Consider the following 21,095-nt stretch of genomic DNA (forward strand, 5'->3'; position numbering starts at 1 on the left):
CTTGCCTTTGTAGGCTGAAGGTTTGGGACATCAGGTCATTTATCACATTGTTTTTCTTCTTTGTCTCTTGAAAAAGCTGAACTGTAAAATTATATGTAAAAAAAAAGAATAAACAAAAAAAAACTATAAAAGTCACCCATATTTAAAAGCACAGCAAAGTTAATTTGACCTGTATCATATCTTGGTCCACCGTCAGGTCTTTTAGGTATCAGTAAGTCACCAGTCTGTTAACAGAAGAAATTAACTGTTAGACAGAAATATACACACAGTCGATGCACATATGGATAATATATGCTCGTCCATTTGCACAAAAAGCTTAAGTGGGACAAAGAGCGAAACGTCCGACACTCCACCTCTGAGTACAGATGAGGACTAGAGGGACTCTGTCTACGATGGACAACACCTAAGAACCTACACAGAGGTCCCCTCCCCAAGTTAATGCATTATCTAGAAAACATGGCAGTGGAATGTCATTTGTCAAAATAATCAGATTTTCCAGTATTTTTTTACATTACGCATCATCTGCTGTATTCCTGTCTTATTATTGCACACCCTGAGTTTTTTTCTGAGAGCTTATTTAACAAGTGAATTTATCCATTGTTATCATAAACGAAGTTTAGGCTAATGATAAATATTACAGCCCTAACAGTTTGAATCGATGCACAGTCCCCCCTACCGAATGAGGCCATACAACAACGTTCACTTAGAATCTTACAAAAAGGGGAGAAGTTACCTGAGGTTAGCACAAACATGAACTGATACCGCACCACGTTTACTATATGTTTTTGTACAACTTTACGGTGACGCAGGGTGAACTGGAGATAATAAAGTGTGCGTTTGATGAGGGGAGAACAAGAGTCAGTGTTGGGAAAGTTCATTTTCTACATGAACTACTTCAAAGTTCAGTTCACAAATTTCAAAATGAACTAGTTCGTTCATAGTTCATAATTGTATATAATTAATAGTTTGTTCATAGTTCCAAAAATGAACTAGTTCATAGTTCTTTTTTTTTTTTTGCTGCGAGCTGTTATTCAGGCATGAAAATGGATCGAGGTGAAAAAGGTGAGACGTATATTTCCCCGCTCATAAAGCAACAATCTGATGCATTTTTAAATGCATTTTTGCCAACCTTGGTAGAGCTGGAGAAAGTTGACTTCAGCCATGACTTAAAAATATTATCCTCTCTTAGTGTTATGCAGCTATGTCATGTCAGCCTGTCACTGTTTTATGAGTGGATTTTGGTTATCTTTGCTAATCATATTTTATTTTATTTTTTTAGTTTAATTGGTAAATTCTTGGTGGAAAATGAAGCTACAAATATTCAATTGCATGTGTGTTCATTTGGTAAATTAATCATGTGAATAAGATTGTTTTAGGAGCTAATTTGTAGTTAAAAAAACTCCACATTGTGTCTTTATGTAAATGAGCGCACGCGGAGCAGAGGAGTTTGGAGCGACAGACGTTACACAAGGGAAACTCGCTTCGTGACCTCACTCTGTGGCTACTCGCGGGCACCGTGCGGACCCGCTGGTTACCGGTGTGCAAGGGCGTGTGCCAGAGCCATAAACAGCAGAGTTCAGCGCCACAAAACTGGACACAGTCGGGCCGTGGGCGCGGGGGCGGAGCGAGCGCGAGCTACACCGTGGACCCGCCAGAGTTTAGAACGAACCGCTGGTAAACTGTGACGGCGGGTTTTACATTCACTGATCCGCGGTGTTAAATCACAGATATAAGAAATCTGGCTCCATATTGAACGGACGTAAATAGAACGGGAATGACACCAGACACCAGAATGAACGCGTTCATGGTTTCGTTCATCAGGCAGTAACACTGTGCGTTCAGTTCACGTTCGCCCAAAATATGAACGCGTTCATTACATCACTGACAAGAGTAAACAACACTGAACACTGTGCGGGACTCTGGTTCTGAGCTCGTTGAGCTAACACTGTTGTGGTGCGTTAGATCCGAGCGCAATTTCGTTTCGCCTACACGTGTCTGATTTTTAGAGATGCGTGAATATTCCTGGCTTTTATCAAGGCCTCTCGGGACGCACTGGCTCGTACATGTGTGTGTGTGTGTGTGTGTGTGTATATAGACTTTAGTATTATCCTCTCTGTTCAGATAGTCCTCCTCCCCAACGCGCTAGCTTTCACGGCCACTTACAATGTTAAACCAAATTCATTCACCAGTATCTTAAAACACATAACACATAAACGCAACAAAGTTTTCCAAACCATTTCTTTCTAGCGACCAACAACAACATGTTAACATCGGCTAATGCTAGCTTTGAGCATGTATGTCGAACTAATTTTTTGGACAAATTTGACAAACAAGATAACCACCGTTTGCAGTAAAGGATACACGTACCTTGTCTCGTTCACCTGGAAAATATTTGGATCCACCGCGATGGCGAAGGCACTTCTGCTGCTCAGCTCCCAAGAAGACGTTGCACCAGACCGGCTTGAACCGGTCTGAAAGTCAGCCTAAACCCGCCCCCTGGGCCAAGTTTGTGTTCGATCAACACATTATATTAGTTTTGTCATTACAGGGCCACCACTCAGACAAAATAAATACTTAAAGTGTTTTCACCTAAAGCAATAAAATCTGTATTTTTTATGGTGCTGTAATAATGATATATAGTACTTATTTGTCAACCAAAAATTTAAATTTATAAAAAAATAAGTACTTAGTAACTAATTAAAATGTTTCAAACCAAAGTTTGGTCTGCAGCACTTATTACAGTGTAGTCAGAGCTAAGAGAGGTACCCGGCCTGGGCACCATAGTCAGGGCTAAGAGAGGCACCTGTCCTGGGCACCATAGTCAGAGCTAAGAGAGGCACCCGTCCTGGGCACCATAGTCAGGGCTAAGAGAGGCACCCTGGGCACCATAGTCAGGCTATGAGAGGCACCTGTCCTGGGCACCAAAGTCAGGGCTAAGAGAGGCACCCGCCCTGGGCACCGTAGTCAGGGCTAAGAGAGGCACCTGTCCTGGGCACCATAGTCAAGGCTAAGAGAGGCACAGTGCCTGGGCACCAGTCAGGGCTAAGAGAGGCACCTGTCCTGGGCACCATAGTCAGGGCTAAGAGAGGCATCCTGGGCACCATAGTCAGGGCTAAGAGAGGCATCCTGGGCACCATAGTCAGGGCTATGAGAGGCACCTGTCCTGGGCACCATAGTCAAGGCTAAGAGAGGCACAGTGCCTGGGCACCAGTCAGGGCTAAGAGAGGCACCTGTCCTGGGCACCATATTTGTTTATTTATTTGTTTATTGAAAGGATCCCCATTAGCGCAGTCATGCTGTCGCTATTCTTCCTGGGGTCCCACTAAATCCATTCACAAAAAGTATAAACAGTATTTAAATCCATACAAATTGTGTATCAGTACATTTGGATATCCTACTAAAATCCTGTAAAAGCTGTACATAAAATTAGTACATATTTGCATTCAGAAAGGAATATCACATGACACGTTCATTCGCCAAATTCAATCCATATTTGTTTGTAAGAGTTTTCTCAGTAAAAATGTAAATCTCTTCTTGTCCTCCACTAACGTTAGACTATCTGGAAGTCCATTCCATGCCTGCATAGCTCTGTATGTGAAGGTCCTCGTAATGCTATTCGATCTTACTGTTGGCAAGATACATTTTCTGGCCGTTGCATGTCTGGTTTTATATTTGTGTTTCTCGTGGCTGAACAGGAGATTTTCATAAGTGATCTTTGGACATCTAGTCGACATAATACTTTTTACTGAGGATAACAGAGAGTACAAGAGTCTGTTTTTCACTGACAACCATTTTAGTTTACTCAGCATTTCTTTTGTGCTTGTCATGTAGTCACAGCCTAGCACCATTCGAGCTGCTCGGTTCTGTACTACTTGTAAGGTTTTTATTCCTTCAGATGTTGCATTTGACCAGACTATTGGACAATAGTCCAAGAAGGACAGTACCAGCGCTTGTGTGATTAGTTTAGTAGATTGCTGTGTAAGACAGTGCTTGTATCTTTTTATCATTGAGATCGCCCGTGCCATTTTTACCCCTATCATTTCTATATGTTTGGTCCAGTTTAATTTACTGTCCACTAAAACTCCCAGCAGCTTAGTTTCATATACCTGATTTATTTGAACTCCTTCTATCTCAAGTTTTAATTCTGGATCTGATTTAATGTTATTGTTAGACCCAACTACCATTGCAACTGTTTTTGACGTGTTTAATATCAATTTGTTTTCTTGAGTCCATTTTAACACCTGCTTTAATTCTTCACCTAATACTCGTCGCAGTTCTATTATGTCTTTTGCTGATGAATACAGAGTAGAATCGTCAGCAGACATTACTATTTTAGTTTTATCAAGAGCCAGTGGCATTTCATTTGTGTAAATATTAAAGAGCAAAGGCCCAAGGCAGCTGCCCTGAGGCACCCCGCACGTTACCATTCTTTCTCCTGAGTAATAGCCATTAGTAATAGCCATTAACCATTAACCATAGTCAGGGCTAAGAGAGGCATCCTGGGCACCATAGTCAGGGCTAAGAGAGGCACCTGTCCTGGGCACCATAGTCAGAGCTAAGAGAGGCACCCGCCCTGGGCACCATAGTCAGGGCTAAGAGAGGCACCCGTCCTGGGCACCATAGTCAAGGCTAAGAGAGGCACAGTGCCTGGTCACCAAAGTCAAGGCTAAGAGAGGCACAGTGCCTGTGCACCAAAGTCAAGGCTAAGAGAGGCACAGTGCCTGGGCACCAAAGTCAGGGCTAAGAGAGGCACCTGTCCTGGGCACCATAGTCAGGGCTAAGAGAGGCATCCTGGGCACCATAGTCAGGGCTATGAGGGGCACCTGTCCTGGGCACCAAAGTCAGTGCTAAGAGAGGCACCTGTCCTGGGCACCACAGTCAGGGCTAAGAGAGGCACCTGTCCTGGGCACCATAGTCAGGGCTATGAGGGGCATCCGTCCTGGGAACCATAGTCAGGGCTAAGAGAGGCACCCGTCCTGGGTAAAGTCCCTTTAACATACGGCTTTGTTAACAGTACATCGTCGCGGTTGCTTTCCTTCAAGTTATGGCACTAAAAACGATCAATCCGTGATTATGTCATCTTTTAACTTCTGGGTCCAATGGAACTTTAGCCCTATTCCCAATAATAATTCAGCTGATTTGAACCTGCTCTAGAGTGGACCACAGGCTCAGTTTAAACATCTGAACACACAGAAATGTGACATTTACTTTGGATATTCTTGAAGGATGTTCTGGAAATGCTTTTTCTGGTATTAATTATCAAATTATGTTTTTCCATGAATGATGGCTTATTTTAAATACAAACATTTTTCCTGGAGAAACGGTGAGATGCATTATTCTTCTATACAGTTCTATCTATACAGTTGTTGGCCTTTTATCTGCAGTTATTTCAGAAGGAGATTTTGATCAAGTTTTGTTTGACTTCTTATTATTGCGTGTGTGATGTCACACTTTACAGATGTAAAGGTTGCATCTACACAACATCACCACATTCTATATTCACTCAGCCTATGGTTTAAAATTAAGGCGGAGCAGCTGAAAATTCCTTGGCGGTAGCTATGGAAACTGTCTAGTCTTCTAGACACAGTTTGTTGCTAATTTCTCAGTAAATTCCAGGGCCAAATCACATGAAACAAAAACTGTCACAAAGTTCAAAGACTTCTCCTCCAGCTCATATAAACTATGGTCTTATTATTTATCATGAAGGCGTCCAAAAGTGCTGACAATATTCAAAAACATATGTGTGATGTTGGTCAGTAAAAAGGACTCTCAGCCATAAGAATAATGAGTCAGGTTTGTGAATCCAGTCACTGTCAAATAATGATCAGGGAAGATGTTTGGACATTTTTTTCAGGGAAATGTCTTTGAAAAACTGTCTCTCCCCGTAGAGTTGTATTGGCACCTGCTCCAACTGAAGCAGAATTCTAGAACATGAACATGACCTATTGGCAGCATCCTTATCTCACGCATCAGTCATTTGGACTTGGTGCCCGTATGTGAGACCAGGGTTGACCAGATAATTCCCCAGAGGGAGCATGAGCTGCAGCTAAACATGACGCCAATAGTGTGCTGGCGTCTGATTGGCCAGAGGAGAGAAAATACAGCTCTGTGACACAGGCAAAGCAAGATCGGATCATTCCCGGCTTCGCCAGGTTTTAATGGGCGGCACAGTGATTCTGTCTGTACAGGATCCTGTCAGATGCTCTGCTTTACCATACCGCTTAAAACATATACAGTAGAGGTCAACACGTCCGGTCATTGGTGGATGCTAGAAGTCAAAATCCCATTTATTTCATGCATTGACTTCTCGAAAACTGGGATATCAGCTATGTCCTATCTCATTGACATAAACACACAATCCTAAACTAAAACGTTTTAAAAGCATTTTGCCATAATTTCAAGTATTTTGTGTTTTATTGTAATATCCGTAAGTAAGTTAGCCTTCATATTCCATTTTTTTTTAAAGCCAGTGCATAAAATGAGAGGAACTTTTACTTCTGTTACCCGCCAACTGAGCAGAAGTGTTGACCTCTATGGTCATGGTGAATGAGACTGTGCCTGTGACTTTGCAATAGCCCTTAGCTAGTGGCATGTTTACCCAAGTCTCAGATGTGTTCATTATCATGCACTGTGCAAAGCAAAGTAAGGAGCTCAATCAAACAAGAGGCCATTTTCACAAACACTAGTGTTAGTCACGTGTGCTGGCCAGCCATTTTAATCGCTTCTTTAGCATCAACTGCATCCAAAGGCCTAGCAGCCTGCAGACTTCCTTGGCTTTGTTTTGTCAGTAAGAGAGTACTGAAATGGAAACAGTAAATGCGTACTGAAGTGTATTGGGTTAACTGTGGTATATGGAAAAGGCTTAAACTCTCTTTCTCGCTCTCTGTCATTTTTTTTTCTTTACCATTGCCTTCTGTCTGTTTTCTGTTACAAAGTAAAAATGAGCTTATTTTTACTTTGCAACAGAAAACAGACAGAAGAAATCATTCACAGTAGAGAAAAAAAACATGGCTTAAGCGAGTCCTCCCACTCCCTGTCTGTAAAGTAAAGCCGCTCGTGACACACTCCATGTCCACATTATTAGAGCTTAAGTCGGCCGGGCTAATCTCATACATTTAGATGGTCCATTGATGACGATAGAATAGGAAGCAGGTGAAGGAGGCAGATCCTGCTCCATTCAATTGTCTGTCAGTTTAAATAGACCAAGCAAATGTCACTTTCATCCACATTCACCAAGAGACTTCTTCACAGCAGAGCACTCACTAAGCTCACTTACTTCATTGAACACATTTGTAACATATAAAACATGGGTCACCTCTCCTCAGACTTGGCCTAAAACCGGTCTGGGGTAGGACGGGCTCCCTGTTACTATGTGCATGTTATGTCTAAAGCCGTTTGTATGCTGCACGATTTGGCTGTCTGTGACGAACGATCACTCATAAAATCATCGGTCATAGGTCATAATCACAGGTCTTAGGTCGTACAGATAGTTTTTAAATAAAACCATCTTATCACCAAAGACGAGGTGATCAGGCAATGTCTGATATTTTGTAACACAAACGTGGAGTGAGCCTCCTCTTGTTACAACTAAGCCAATGTCTGATCAACAAAATACAACATCAGCACCACAACTAACACAGGCCAGGAATCGCACACTGCCACTGGGCATGAGACATGGTGAAACAGATATAAGCCTCCATTGATCAAATCTCTTGACAGTTTAGGACACTGCAGTATGTGATATATTCATGGATAGTAACATGACAATTGAAGTTCTTCCACAGCTTTTTTGTGATGTTGCTGATAGGCTAGCTTCTCGTTGTAGAGCTGTGTACCTCAGTCTGCCCGGTGCACACTCCTCCAGATCAGCGCACTGATCTGTACATTAACTGTTCATTAGGAGGTGATCAGAGCTGTCAGAGTGAGATGGAATCTCACCATGATCACCACTTAGACTGATGACAGACGAGAGACAGATTACACACTCGCAGAAGCAGCACTTGTGCAGAAGAAAGGACTGTAGAGTATTTTTCTGCTGACCCTGGCCCAATCCAGCTCCTGCCAGTGCATACTGTTATTGTATCTTTGGGCAAGATGCTTAATCATTATGCCCTTAGCGACATAGATGTTTTCCTGTGTATATGGTTCCTTGATGTAAAGCAGACATCATTAATGATACTTTATTGTCACTGCACTATAACTGAATTTGTTAATCCGTGATCGTCAAAACACACATTCATTGATATTATTATGTCACTACGGTAAATGGTCTCATCTTCTATAGTGCTTTTCCACTTACACTTTACAGTAAAGGACCCTCTCACTCATTCATACACCAATGTACGCAGACACTGGAGACAAGGTGGGTGAGGTGTCTTGCCCAAGGACACAGCGAGTGGGCACCTTCAGTAGGCAGCAACCTTCGAATCATGAGACGACAGCGCCATTATCAATATCCTCACATCAAGACATTTTACACATGAGCCTGTGTAACCAAGTTTCTCAAAGCTCCACAGTGTAGTCATTATTCCCTTACAAACACACCCATTCGTCCTGGCCTATTATGCATGTTTTAGAGAAGAAAGGCCCCACTCGACCTGGGATGGAACACAGGACCGTCTTACTGTGAAGTGAGAGTGCTAACTGGGCGGCCCGGTGGTACAGTGGTTGTGCTTCACAGGGTACCACTAAAAACAGGCCCCAGGGTACAGGTGTAGGGAGTGTAACTTTGTAACAGACTCCTCAGTAGAGGGCTGGGACCACACCTTTGTCACAATCCAATGTGCATCACAATACTCAGGGGCCGATCCGATACATATGGCCATACAGTAAGTAATTATGTTCAGTAATATGTTGACCTGTTGTACAAACTAACGGGTTTACTTAAAGCTTTTAAGTAAAGTGAAATCTTACATTCCCCCAAACGAACTTGACAAAGCCATGCATGACCTCATTAGCTCTGCTTTAGATTATTGTAATGCCTTGTACTGTGGTTTGGACCAAGCGTCCATAAACAGGCTGCAAATGGTCCAAAATGCACCTGTGCTGGCCTGTCTGCACTGGCTCCCTGTCTGTCACAGAATCCACTTCAAGATTCTTTAGATTGTTTTTAAATGTTTAAATGGCTTCTGTCTGAGCTCCTGTCTGTCCATGCCCTGTCCAGAGACTTCATCCTTTTAACATCAATTAATCCATTTAATGTATTCATTATTATTTCATAAAAATATTGAAAGTATTGATTCAGGGCCCTGTTCCCACCACTGCTCAGTACAGTATAACGCTGAGACTGGAGTGGACCAAAGTCACGTCTCACTGTGTTTAACTTAACTTTGCTGGCAATGCAATCCACTCGAGATGAATTAGCTTTAAATGGCTGCCACTGCAAAACTGCAGCATTCTTGTCCTATTTTATTAAGAGCAAGTCACTTTCAGCTAAACACTGATGAGCCACTAACTGAGTTTTAATCAAGGGAGGGTTTTTGTTTTTTGCTGAGAGTGGGCACAATGCAGAGGGGGTTGATCTGCTCAAGTGAGACTGGACAATGTTCACAGAGAAAAGGCTGAGTGATGGGGCTCTTTCATAGGAGCCAGAATGCTCATTTTAAAGGGGGAAAGCTTTTACAAGGAACATAAGGCATGAATCTCTACCATAAGCTCTGTTATCTTTCTCTCTTTAGCTCCCTCAATATATTGATTTTGTATTTGTATACTTTATTGTTGCCTTTGTCCTTCGATATCTCCAGATGATGAGCCAGGCTAATGGTCAGAATCATCTGGCTGGAGGATATAGAGTAGATGCATTATATTATATACAAGAAAATGTTATTGAAGAAATGTGTTTGTAAGTCACTTAAAAAGTCAGGGGTTCATTGCACTAAATATAATAATAATAACTTTACAAGCCTGTATTACCAAGTTTCTCAAAGCGCATAAACGGCTTCAAACCTACTTTGTCTTTGCATTTATTCTTAATATTTTTGGAGCTAAAACACACACACATGCAGCAAAATAAAAAAAAGTAAAAAAAAAATGTTGGCTCCTTTGAACCTATGTTTGCTTCATTTTGGTCGCTTCCACACACAGTGAACCATACTCTATACATGCCTTTCAGTCATGTGACTTTTGTTGTTATGGTGGCCATTTTGAAAACCGAAGTAAAGTTATGCAGTACAACAACATGTACCAATATCTCTAGTTGAAAGACAACTGATTGACAGTTTTATGTACTCGTAATCATTGCTCAAGAAGATAACAGTAAAAACACGGCCCCAGAGACACACGTTTATGTGAAGAAACCAGTGAGCCAGTGTTTAAGATGCTCAAGACGTTAGCATGCTACTGGTTAGCATTTAGCTTCAACAGCTCAGCTCTGACCTCTCCAACAGAAAGCCCTGAACCACAAACATCTAGCCTTGGATACAGCATGTGACCGAGGTCAGAGCTGAGCTGTTCCTGTAGTATTTCCTCAGTGTTCATAGATGCTGTAGCCATTTACAGTTGAATCAACTGTCAATAGTCGAAGCTTAATGCTAACCAGTAGCATGCCAACCGGTAGCATGCTAAAGTCTTGAGCAGCTTAAACACTGACTCAGACTGAGACTCTGTTGACATGACAAACTGTAAAAATCCAGAGAAAGGTTTTTGTTTCCTCTGTGATGTGGTCATTTAGTGAAGCAGATCTTTAGCAAATTCTGCTGTAGCTTGACAGACAGCTTGCTGGTTATATCACATGGGGCCGTGTTTTTACTTCAGCAATGATTTCAAGTACATAAAAAGGCCTCTGTCTTGTCTTTTATTTTCATCCTGAGTAGAGATATTGTGGTAGTACTGCATAATGCTGCTTTGGTATTCAAAATGGCGGCCGGAACTGTGCGGGATGTCATTGGAAAGGCATGTATAAAACACATAAACCATCACCTGGCCAGTGGACACTTTTGAAGATTAAAAATATAGTTTGGAATGTATTGGTGATTGTATCACGTATAGGCACAGTATTATTATTTTTTATGGTACCCCCTTCGGACACACATCTACACAGTTTCTTGGAGGATCGGGGATAGTTGTTTTTAACACTTGGACTGCCACGTTCTAAATTCCTCTGCCATGAGAAAGCATGGTCCAGATGACTAATATCTACATAACAATTTCCCCATGAATATTATTAATATTCTAAACAATTTAATGATATGCTGTACCTAATGATATAAACCTGCCTTTAGGCTCAAATAGTACTTTTTAGCTAACATAGTACTTTTGCAGAATTAGCAGCAACACCATGGTAATAAGGGTTATACATGTGGTATATCCCTGTTTTATAAAAAAAATTATAATTGGCTACATTCGCTTCCGCTCTGATCAGACGAGACTCCAGGCTGCAATCCCAGGGCCCCCTGCGGTTGGGAACCACTGTGCACCGCAATCACTTAAAACATCATTGTGTGCGCCGCATTTGTCACGCTCTCCAGGTTTTGCTGGAGAATGGTCGGTTTACAATGGTCTGTTAGGAATGGTCTATTGAGACCAGGTCCAGGAGAGGGATGTGAACTGTTCAAATGGAAGTATTCCCAAGTAAATACGCATATTATTACTGCGCTTTTTTAGAACCGATGTTTATCCACAGTGATGCTCTCCTGTGCTGCATGATGCTGATTATGACAGACGCACACCGAGGGCCCCTGTTTCTTGTGCATCTTGTTCTCTTCATTTGTATCTTCATTATCAAGAGCGCTTTTTGTCAGATGACTGTAGGTATAGTGCCTTCTTCCTCTTTCCACTCAGAAACACACAGACTCGGCACAGTCAACTCGGAAAATGAGAATATCATGAAAAAGTGCATTTATTTATGTAATTAAACTTAAAATGTGACACTAATATATGACATTGACTCATTACATGCAAAGTGACATATGTATAGTCATTGTTTGTTATAATTTTGATGATTATGGCTCCATTTTCAAAATATTAAAATTTTCTGAGATTTATAATTTGTTTTTTTTTACAAGCTGAGCCATACTAATCAAAATGATAACAAATAAAGGCTACATATGTCACTTTGCATGTAATGAGTCTATATCATATTAGTTTCATAGTCTAAGTTGAATAACAGAAATGAATGCACTTGTTAAGGATATTGTAATTTTCCGAGTTTCATCTGTATGTATCAGTCCTCAGAGCCCTCAGGTCCTTTAAAGAGGGGGTATTATGCTTTTTTCAATCACACAGCACCAGTCTATAGCACACTACAATGATGACGAAACCTTCTGTTGGTCTGTAACTGCAGTAAATTAAAATAAATGCCTTGTATAAAATTGCTCTCTCAAAATGGCTGTAGTGAATGTCTTGAAATAGGCCTCTGTCTCTTTAAGAACCTCTGACTCTTTCCAAAACGCCCCCTCCACACGCTGTCTGTGGCATCAGTGGGGAGGGGGTTCTGCTGAGGAGCAGTGGTTGGTTGCTCGGCTGGTGACGAAAGCTCGGAGGCGTCTTCAGGAGGTGGGGGCGTTCCTAGGAGGAATCAGGCAAACCTATCCCTAAAATGGCTGCCATCAGAGTTTTTACAGATTACTCAAAAATACGTGAATGTGCCAAGGCAACACTTCAGGCATGTTTTTAATGAGGGAATGACAGAATAACATGATGTAAAGCTTGAAAAAGTCAATTTTGCATAATACCCCCCCTTTAAGTGATTAGAAGCTGTAGACTAAGTATTAGATGTGTTTCATTTTAGAACACCAGAGACATATTACTCTACAGACTGCCCGGTCCGTCAGAGACCAGCAGGGCAGGGCTTGGTTTGTATCTGGACAGGAGACTGCATACCAGGGAGGAATACCAGGGAGTCTGGGGGAATGTAGTGTACTGAGTGGTGGTGGTCGGACAGGCCGATGGCACAGATTGGCAGCCTTACTTCTTGCAGTCTAACCCAGGGCAGCTGTGGCTACAAAACGTAGTTCACCACCGAAATGAATTTTACGGTAAAGAGCAGGCAAAAATTCACAATACTGCAATAGTACTGAAAATAACAGCTTGGCACCGATTAAATGTCACAGTATTCAACTATAAATATTTATATTTTTACGGGAGTTACCATAAGATGTTCTGGCAAAATTTGACGGTGAACTGCAATCATATTCAAAGGTAAACTACAATATTAATTTCCTATGGTGTCATACTGATAGAAGCAACTGGGCTTTTCAAAATAAGACTTCAAATATAATCCCTAGAATCAGTGCTTTATTGAACATTTTCAAATGAACATAGATCTCTGAAATTCAAACGTAGTACATCAAACAATATTATTCAAAACATTTTAACTACAAATCAGCAATTTTAAACATTCTAAAAAACAATATGTTTCAACAGTACCAAACCTGTCTCTTAATAAAGAATGCAAAAAAAAAAAAAATGAGAAAAACATGTTTAAGAGAAAGTGGAAATGTTTAAATAAATCCCCTTCTATGGTCAATAAGGTTTTTAATCAGGGTTGCCACAGTCACTGTTTTATTGTTTTCACCAGTTTTCTTCAAAACGACATTCCCTCGACCTGCCCTGGAGCCCTTTTTGGGGTGGATACTGATGAAACGTCTGGAGACAAGAAAACAACTAAATGATGAGCAACACGCATTTTAATTGCATTGTTTTGTTTTATCGCAGTAACACTATGCATCTAGATTTTGATATTTTTTACATACCTCTGAATGAAAACCAAGGTCACAGACACTTCCTCTTGGTATTCAAGGTTGAAAAGATGATATGCAGAAAGACTACACTTGAAGCTTCGCCTTGGCAAATCACTTAGTGGATGTTAAGACTTCCATTTGTCACTAGGCCTTTCATTGCCAGAGACTGTAATATAAAAATATGAATCAATAAACATTTTAATTCCACCAATAGACAATGCTCCTGTCGACTAATGGTGTTCAAGCCAACCACCATCCATCCAGTATTTAGCTGATGTTCAGGTGCTGTCAAACACTGTGGCCGAGGAGCCTTTCTCAAGTGTAAGATGATCCTCCTGCTACTCAAAAATGTACAGTTGGGTTTTTAGTGTCAGGTCATTGTCAGAAATCAGAAAGGTCAATCACCCACTTAACCAACAAACATAAAATAAATGGATAAAATATTATAAAATAACTAGGTCAACTATCTCACTTGATTAATGTTGTGACTAAAGGCATTTTCCACTGTCCTTTAATGCCATGGCTGTCTGAACAAAGTGTCTTTTAGTGGATAAAGAGTGGAGAGATACAGTGATCTCATCGCCAAAAGTTCTGACATGTACTATAGAGAGAAAACATTTACCTTATTTCTCAAGAGGAAAGCAATGATCCATGTGAAAGTCCTCCTCCATGTCCGCTTTATCCAGGGCCGGGTCGCGGGGGCAGCAGTCTCAGCAGAGATGCCCAGGCTTCCCGATCCACACACACCTCCTCCAGCTGTTCTGGGAGGACCCTGAGGCGACACCAGGCCAGCTCGGAGACATAGTCCCACCAGCGTGTCCTGGGCCTTCCACGAGGTCTTCTCCCACTAGGACATGCCTGGAACACCTCCCGCGGGAGGCGACCAGGAGGCATCCGAAATATATGCCCTAGCCACCTCAGCTGCTCTTTTCGACGTGAAGGAGCAGCGACTCTACTCCGAGCTCCTCCCGGGTAACTGAGCTCACCCGATCTCGAAGGGTGCGCCCAGCCACCCTGAGAAGGAAACTCATGACCATAGGTGAGAGTGGGAACGTAGAGCGATCGGTAAATCCAGAGCTTTGCCCCCGACTCAGCTCCCTCTTCACCACAAAAAAATATATAAAAATTGTCAGGTAAAGTAAGCTGCAGCTCCAGATGACTTATGATTGTCCTCAAATGAATTGAGATCTTGAGATGACAAGAGGCCTGAGTATGTGTCTGAGTTGGATTAATATTGCATTATACTGTAAAATTTAAACTTAGACTTCCTGAACATATATTTGTGTCATTTCCTGTGGGAATTGGCAGCTGTTTCTTCAGAAAACAGTTCATAACTATAAAAAATGACGTATTGTTACAGTATTTTTTCACAGTGTGTGTTTTTTGCCTTTTTCTGTGGACTGCATGTGGTTTCTGTGTTCAACATTGTTTTGCTGGATGCTTCTGTACGGGTTACTGCAGAGAGTCCAGAATGACGAGATGGTGCATCCTCTCAAATGAATAAATAATAAACAAACAGCCAGCGTGTGAGCTAAAGACATTTGAGACCTACAAATGTCTTCTTCTGAAACACTGAGAGGCACCAGAGCCCTGATAGCAAAAGTGAGTTTTTCATTTATTTATCCATTTGAGCAGAAAAGTATTTCAAACACTTTTACAGAAGAAAACAAAAACAAGACTTTGTTTCAAAAGGAGTATGAAGAACCTGCCCCTTATCTCTCATGCAAGAACCGATGCAGAGTCTCTGCTTGTATATTTATATAAATCGTTTATGATCGTACAAAATAAAGGACTTAATATTTACAGTCTACCAAAATACCATATGGTACTTTAGACTTACAGTATACCAAGGCACATCTCTCTTTCATTCTGATCATACAAAAATATACACACTTCAAAATCGCTCAGCTCTGCCATACCAAATAACTATAACTATCTGCCTATAGTCATACACTTAATATTGACAGGAAAAGGGAAAGAAAAAAGAAAAAAAAGACATGTATACATCCGTACAATCCATGAACATTTAACATTGGAAACATGTTTTTTTTGTCCATAGTCATGTAAATTTGAACAAACAAGCTGACCTCACTTTCACACAAAATGAATTCAAAATGCACTAAACTTACTGTTGTCAATGCTCAATGATACATTAGGGTCTTAACTTTCTTTATAATACTTTGATATTCATATCCAGGCAACCACACACAAAAGTCTATAAATGTAATAGTAATTATGATACTTCACTAGCATACTTTATAAAGATAATGTCTTTACATGTTCTTTTAAAGTGTCCTAGTGTCTGTTCAGTCTCTTAAACTCAGTCCACAGTGTTATTCCTGCTTGGAAGATACACACACTTTTAAAGGTGGTTTAAAGTTTAAAGATGTTAAAAACATCTCATATAATCAAAACACATTTGTATGGTCCCTAAAACCAACATTATGAATGATTCTTATGACTTTAAGCTAAAAGAGATTTGACTCTAACTCTAGGATTATTTAAAGCCTCTTCTTTGGAAGCATAGTTCGACTTGAATGACCACCATAGTGTGGTGAGAGTCTCTGATGGTAAGTAAACTTCTCCCATGTCAGACATCCAGCGTCTCTGCCTTTCTTTGCATCTCTGTATTAAGACTTCTTTGGAGAACATCCAATATCTCCAACACCTTTGAATATTTAAAAATGTCTTGAACCCACATAAGTTCATGAATAAATCATTTAGACGAACTGAGGCCTCAGTCACGTCATCTCCTTCTTCTTCCATCATCACTATAAACACTGACATTATAGGAACCTTTAGCTGTATCGAGCTGTATCCTGTAAGGTCAAGTGCCACTTCACATTGGTACAGTGTGATGTGTTGTAGCACGAGGCCTCTCTCCAGAGTCCAAATGGTTTTGTGGCGTGTGGGTGATGTAGTGTCAGTCCCTGGCAGCGCCGCCGCGGCCCGCTCGTGTCTGACGGTATCATTATTACACGCAGATTCAATAAAGATAGCGGCACACCTATTCACCGCCTCCGCCTTCCGAATGGACTCCCCGTAATCACCTCCATGTGTTATTGGACAATGGCGCTGTCCCCTAAAAGTGTCCGGCTCTGAATGCGCCGCGCTCGTGGTGAAATGGAGACTTTCTGTGGGGAAAGCTCGGTGCCACAGAGTAAGAAACGAGTGGGCTGTCCATCCACAGATTATTCAGATGGATGGACACAGACAGTGGCCAAGCAGGGAGTGCTGAGGGAGAGAATGGGGAGCCTGTGCAGAAGCAGGCGTGGGGCTCGCCATGTGGAAGCGGTGCATTCAAACGACAGATGGAGCGCTGTAAAGGGAGATGGACGCTTTCATTTCAAAAGGCTGTTCAAGCAACCTGTCACTTTTTATATTTATTTACAGACCAGACAGGCTGGTTAGACCCAAAAGAAAAAACGACATCATGTTGTAATTATGCACTGAACAAAATGCATCATTGTTTCTATAATGATGAATAGAAGAGATTGGGGGGAAATAGAACAGAGGTTTTGGAACAGCTGGAAATACACAAAGGTAGATATGTGTCTTCTTCCACACTTTTCAAGCTCTAAATAATAATGGCTTACACTTTACAAGTTCCTGACAGCGCCGGCGCCTTCATCCAAAGGTGATTTGAGTATTCCAACCTTCAGATCACTTAGCTCCCCAGTTTCATGCTCTGTGGATTGGGTTTTAATCAAAAGTTGCACCAGATGAGAAGGTTCTTAATAGAAAAGCAGGAATTACAATCAATACCCTCTCTTGAATCCAAAAGAAAAGCTCTGCTCCTTTTTGATGCTAAGCAACAATTACATGCATTATTATGAGGTCATCCCGCCTTTGCTCGGTTTGACCCGTCAGACCTCAGACGCTCACATTGCACCAGCCCCTTATGGCTCCTCCTGCGGGTGGTGGGTCCACAGAAGGACTGGAGAAACATTAGTAGAAGTAATAGTAGTAGTAGTTTTTTGAGCCGGCAACATTTCTGTTTCTCTCTCTTTCTCCAAAATTATGGAAGAGTAGACTGAAGCAAGAAGCTTACAAGTCCCGCCCCCTTACTCATGTAAATTACATTTACATTTTCATGAGACAAACAATCCTTCCTAAGTATTCTGTGTCAGTTTCAAAACACAACAACACACCTGTAAATGTTTGTGAGTTAACTTTTATCCTAATGTAGTTACAATTGTCAACATACAATCAGCAGAATTAGCACTGACAAAGAAGTTTTAGCTGCATTTCGCATCATTTTCACAGCATGCTAATTAATAGTAATAATTAATGGTTATTGTTGTTGATCATAGCAATTATCGCTCTTGTCATTGTCAATGAATGAATATCCAACTTCATATTAAGCACAGTGGCCATTACATCCTGTCATCTTGCCACTTCTGAATTGATGGGTAATTACACATGTTATTATGAAGATTAGGACGTTGTTGTTTTTTTTGTTCCCAGGTGAACGTTTATAAGTTTAATGTAAAGAATGAGCTAGTGTTTGTCCTTAATCTGAAACTGGCCCCTTGATGAAACTGCAGTACCCCTCCCTCCCTCCCTCCCTCTCCCACTGTTGCAGCACACACACAGATCACCTGCAGCAGACTGAATTGCCCAGTGTCAGATGAGTCAGTGCCAGTGAGGCAGGCGAGTGGACGAGGTGACTGTGGCAGGTTCAGGGGGTGTCGTCTGCTCAGAGAAGATAGGCCCGAGCTGCTCTCGTCTGAGCCAGGGTCAGTCCGAGCGACCTGCCGCTTCAGCCCCGGAAACGCTCCAATAAAGAAATAAAATAAAAAAGCGCCCTCCCCTCCACCTTCGTCTGCAGCACAGTCCTGGGGAAATTCATTACTGTGGCGATAGCGGCGCATTGGCTTTGTGTCCCTGGGCTCCATTCTGCGAGAGAGATTCTGATCGCAAACTGCCTCTGCCTAATGTGGAGGTGAATACGGCGCCTGCTCCCTCGGCTGGTTTTACAGCAGACAGTGGTGCCAGCTCTGCATAGAAAAGGCCGGGGCACCGCAAAACGCTCCGCCGCACGCTGCCGCCTGTTAATAGATAACATTCAGTCCATGTATTACGTGGTTAACAAAGCTCAAATCAAAACCTTTTTCCGCGATATCACGCGGTCAGGACTTGACCTGTTTTCTCGGAACACTGTCTGGATTGACATGAAAATATCTGTATCGAGTTGCACGACGTGAGAAGTTCACGGAGAACTTGTGGGCGAGGCCGTGTGGCTGTGTGGGTTTCAGACATGCAGATGATGAAGCCTTTGAGATCGAGAGCCGAACAGCTGATTAGACGACTGAGCTCATTCAGGTCAAGAATCTCTCCGCTCCAGCACTCCACCGGTTCAATCACGCAGCATTGTTCTTGTCTATCACTTTCTGTCACATAGAGAGAGAGAGGTGGGGTAGAGTCTGAAACATTGCCATACATGTGTTTGTGAAGGCTCTCATTTATCCGGGGAGTATCCATCGTAGAAAAGGTGCAATCATCGACTGGACTGGGTTTTGGTAAAGTTGAGGATGTTTCTCTTCTAGTCACATAAGCATCTTCCTAGCAGACTACACCACACATGGCGAAGATTTGGACTTTAGTGACATCTGGAGTAGGGATGTTCATGATTCAAACGATTAATCACCATTAATCGTTGAAAAAGTGTATAAACAACTAATCACTGTATATTCCCCTAACTTACAGCACAATCCAAGTGCAAATAAGCATCAAATGTGGCATCTTAAGTTTAAAAACCTATATGTGCATTTTGGTTGATAATCCAACCATTTAACAATGTTTCATGATTATTACTGGGGGGGGGGGGGAAATCATGTCCTACACAATGATACAAAGTCGGTGGTTAACAGTTAATCGATAATCATTTGATAAAGTTCCCAATTACCTTTTTGCTGCAAAGCAAGAGCTCTAACCACTCAGCCATGTAATACCAGCTCTAAAAGTGTGCCTGTTGCTACAGTATATTAAACTATGGCTCCACCACCTCCTAAAGTCAACTCTAACGCCTGAAGACAACAAAGAAGCCAAGTTATAGTGATGAAGAGAGATAATGCTCTGTTCTCTTTGGTGCGTAGCTTGATTATAGTGGTTGTTTTGTGCCGGAGCAGTAGAACAGCTTATTCAACAAGTCATCAATCAAAATCTCTGCTAAATTTGTCTGAAATGAAAACTGTATAGACCCATCTGGGAGAGAAGAGCGCCAAAATCCCCTCACTACACACTGGCCTTTCTGTGAGCGGTCTACTTCAGGGAGAGCCCTGACAGCACCGAGAGTTTCTCCTGAAGGCTGAGGGCTATAAAGGCATAGAGAGTGGGGAGCATGAAGAGTGTCCAATGGTGTATTGATCCACGTGTACTCCTCCTGCTCACCACCACTTATCACCCCATTCTCCCTCTGCGCCTGAACCTCTCTCCCCATCGTCACATGGCCCCTTTTCCTATGCTCAGATTGACGCCTTCAGTCTCTGCCAATTGTTTTGAAACGATCGGTTCTGTCGACTCAATTGCACAGAGTGACATTGGCTTTTATGATGACCACTTGAAGCGATGAGTCGACCAGTTATCTGCTCTGCTCAATTCTTTTTTTCCCCTCATTCCGATTGGATCACTTGTCCAAACTGCTCGAAAAGTGATATTTTATTGCCAGCTTACAGCCTGAACTGTGAAATAAACAAGGGCCAATCCCACATATCAGGTCATCTACTCTCTGAGATGTCACAGATGCTGTTCTCACTGAGATGGCTAATGCTGCGTAAACCACCCAACGACTGTCGCCAAAACCAGCTCAGCTAATTGTTGGTGCCTTGTTCACGGCTCTGGACACTGCAGGTTGTTGGTTTATCTTGTTTAATGTGTGCGCTGCAAACTAGAAGGGTGTTACTTACATTAATGAAAAAAAACTGAAAAGTACTCTAGAATCAGTGTTACTACTTAGGTCAGACATCATCAGTGACAATTACATGACTCCCTCTCTCTTGCTACAGTGCATTGTTTTGCCTTTTTCTGTTTGCTGTTTTACTGGATACGTTCGTATGTCTCTGCCATGTTTCTGTGAGGTTCGGTGGATTTTTTTTGCTGCAAATAATCCATAATGGTCCTGAAGAAAGCGGCTTTTTAAAGGGTTAGCCTAAACAGCTAGCTTGTCAGCTAAACCCATTTGAGACCTACACATTTCTTCTTCTGAGACACTGAAGAGGCACCAAGAGCCCCCCCTGCAGCACAGTGGAGGTGTCACAAGAGGCGCTACTGGAAAAAGGAAGGGACACACAAGGAGGTATCTGAACAAGACTCACAGCTAAGCCACACAATGCCTTCTATTGTTCTGGCGAATGGACGTTCACTGGAGAATTCAACAAATTAAAGCCACAAGTGGTGCCCTGGTGCGCAAGTTCC

General features: G+C 42.0%; 1 protein-coding gene across 2 annotated transcripts in view; it reads left to right on the forward strand.

Annotated features, from left to right (window-relative positions):
• The window catches only part of nrg3a (neuregulin 3a), a 558,282-nt gene that overhangs the window by 483,781 nt on the left and 53,406 nt on the right, over positions 1-21,095 (forward strand). The gene's annotated exons all lie outside the window — the stretch shown is intronic.

The sequence above is a fragment of the Gobius niger genome (genome assembly GCF_951799975.1).
Source record: "Gobius niger genome assembly, chromosome: 7".
Taxonomy (NCBI): Eukaryota; Metazoa; Chordata; class Actinopteri; order Gobiiformes; family Gobiidae; genus Gobius; species Gobius niger.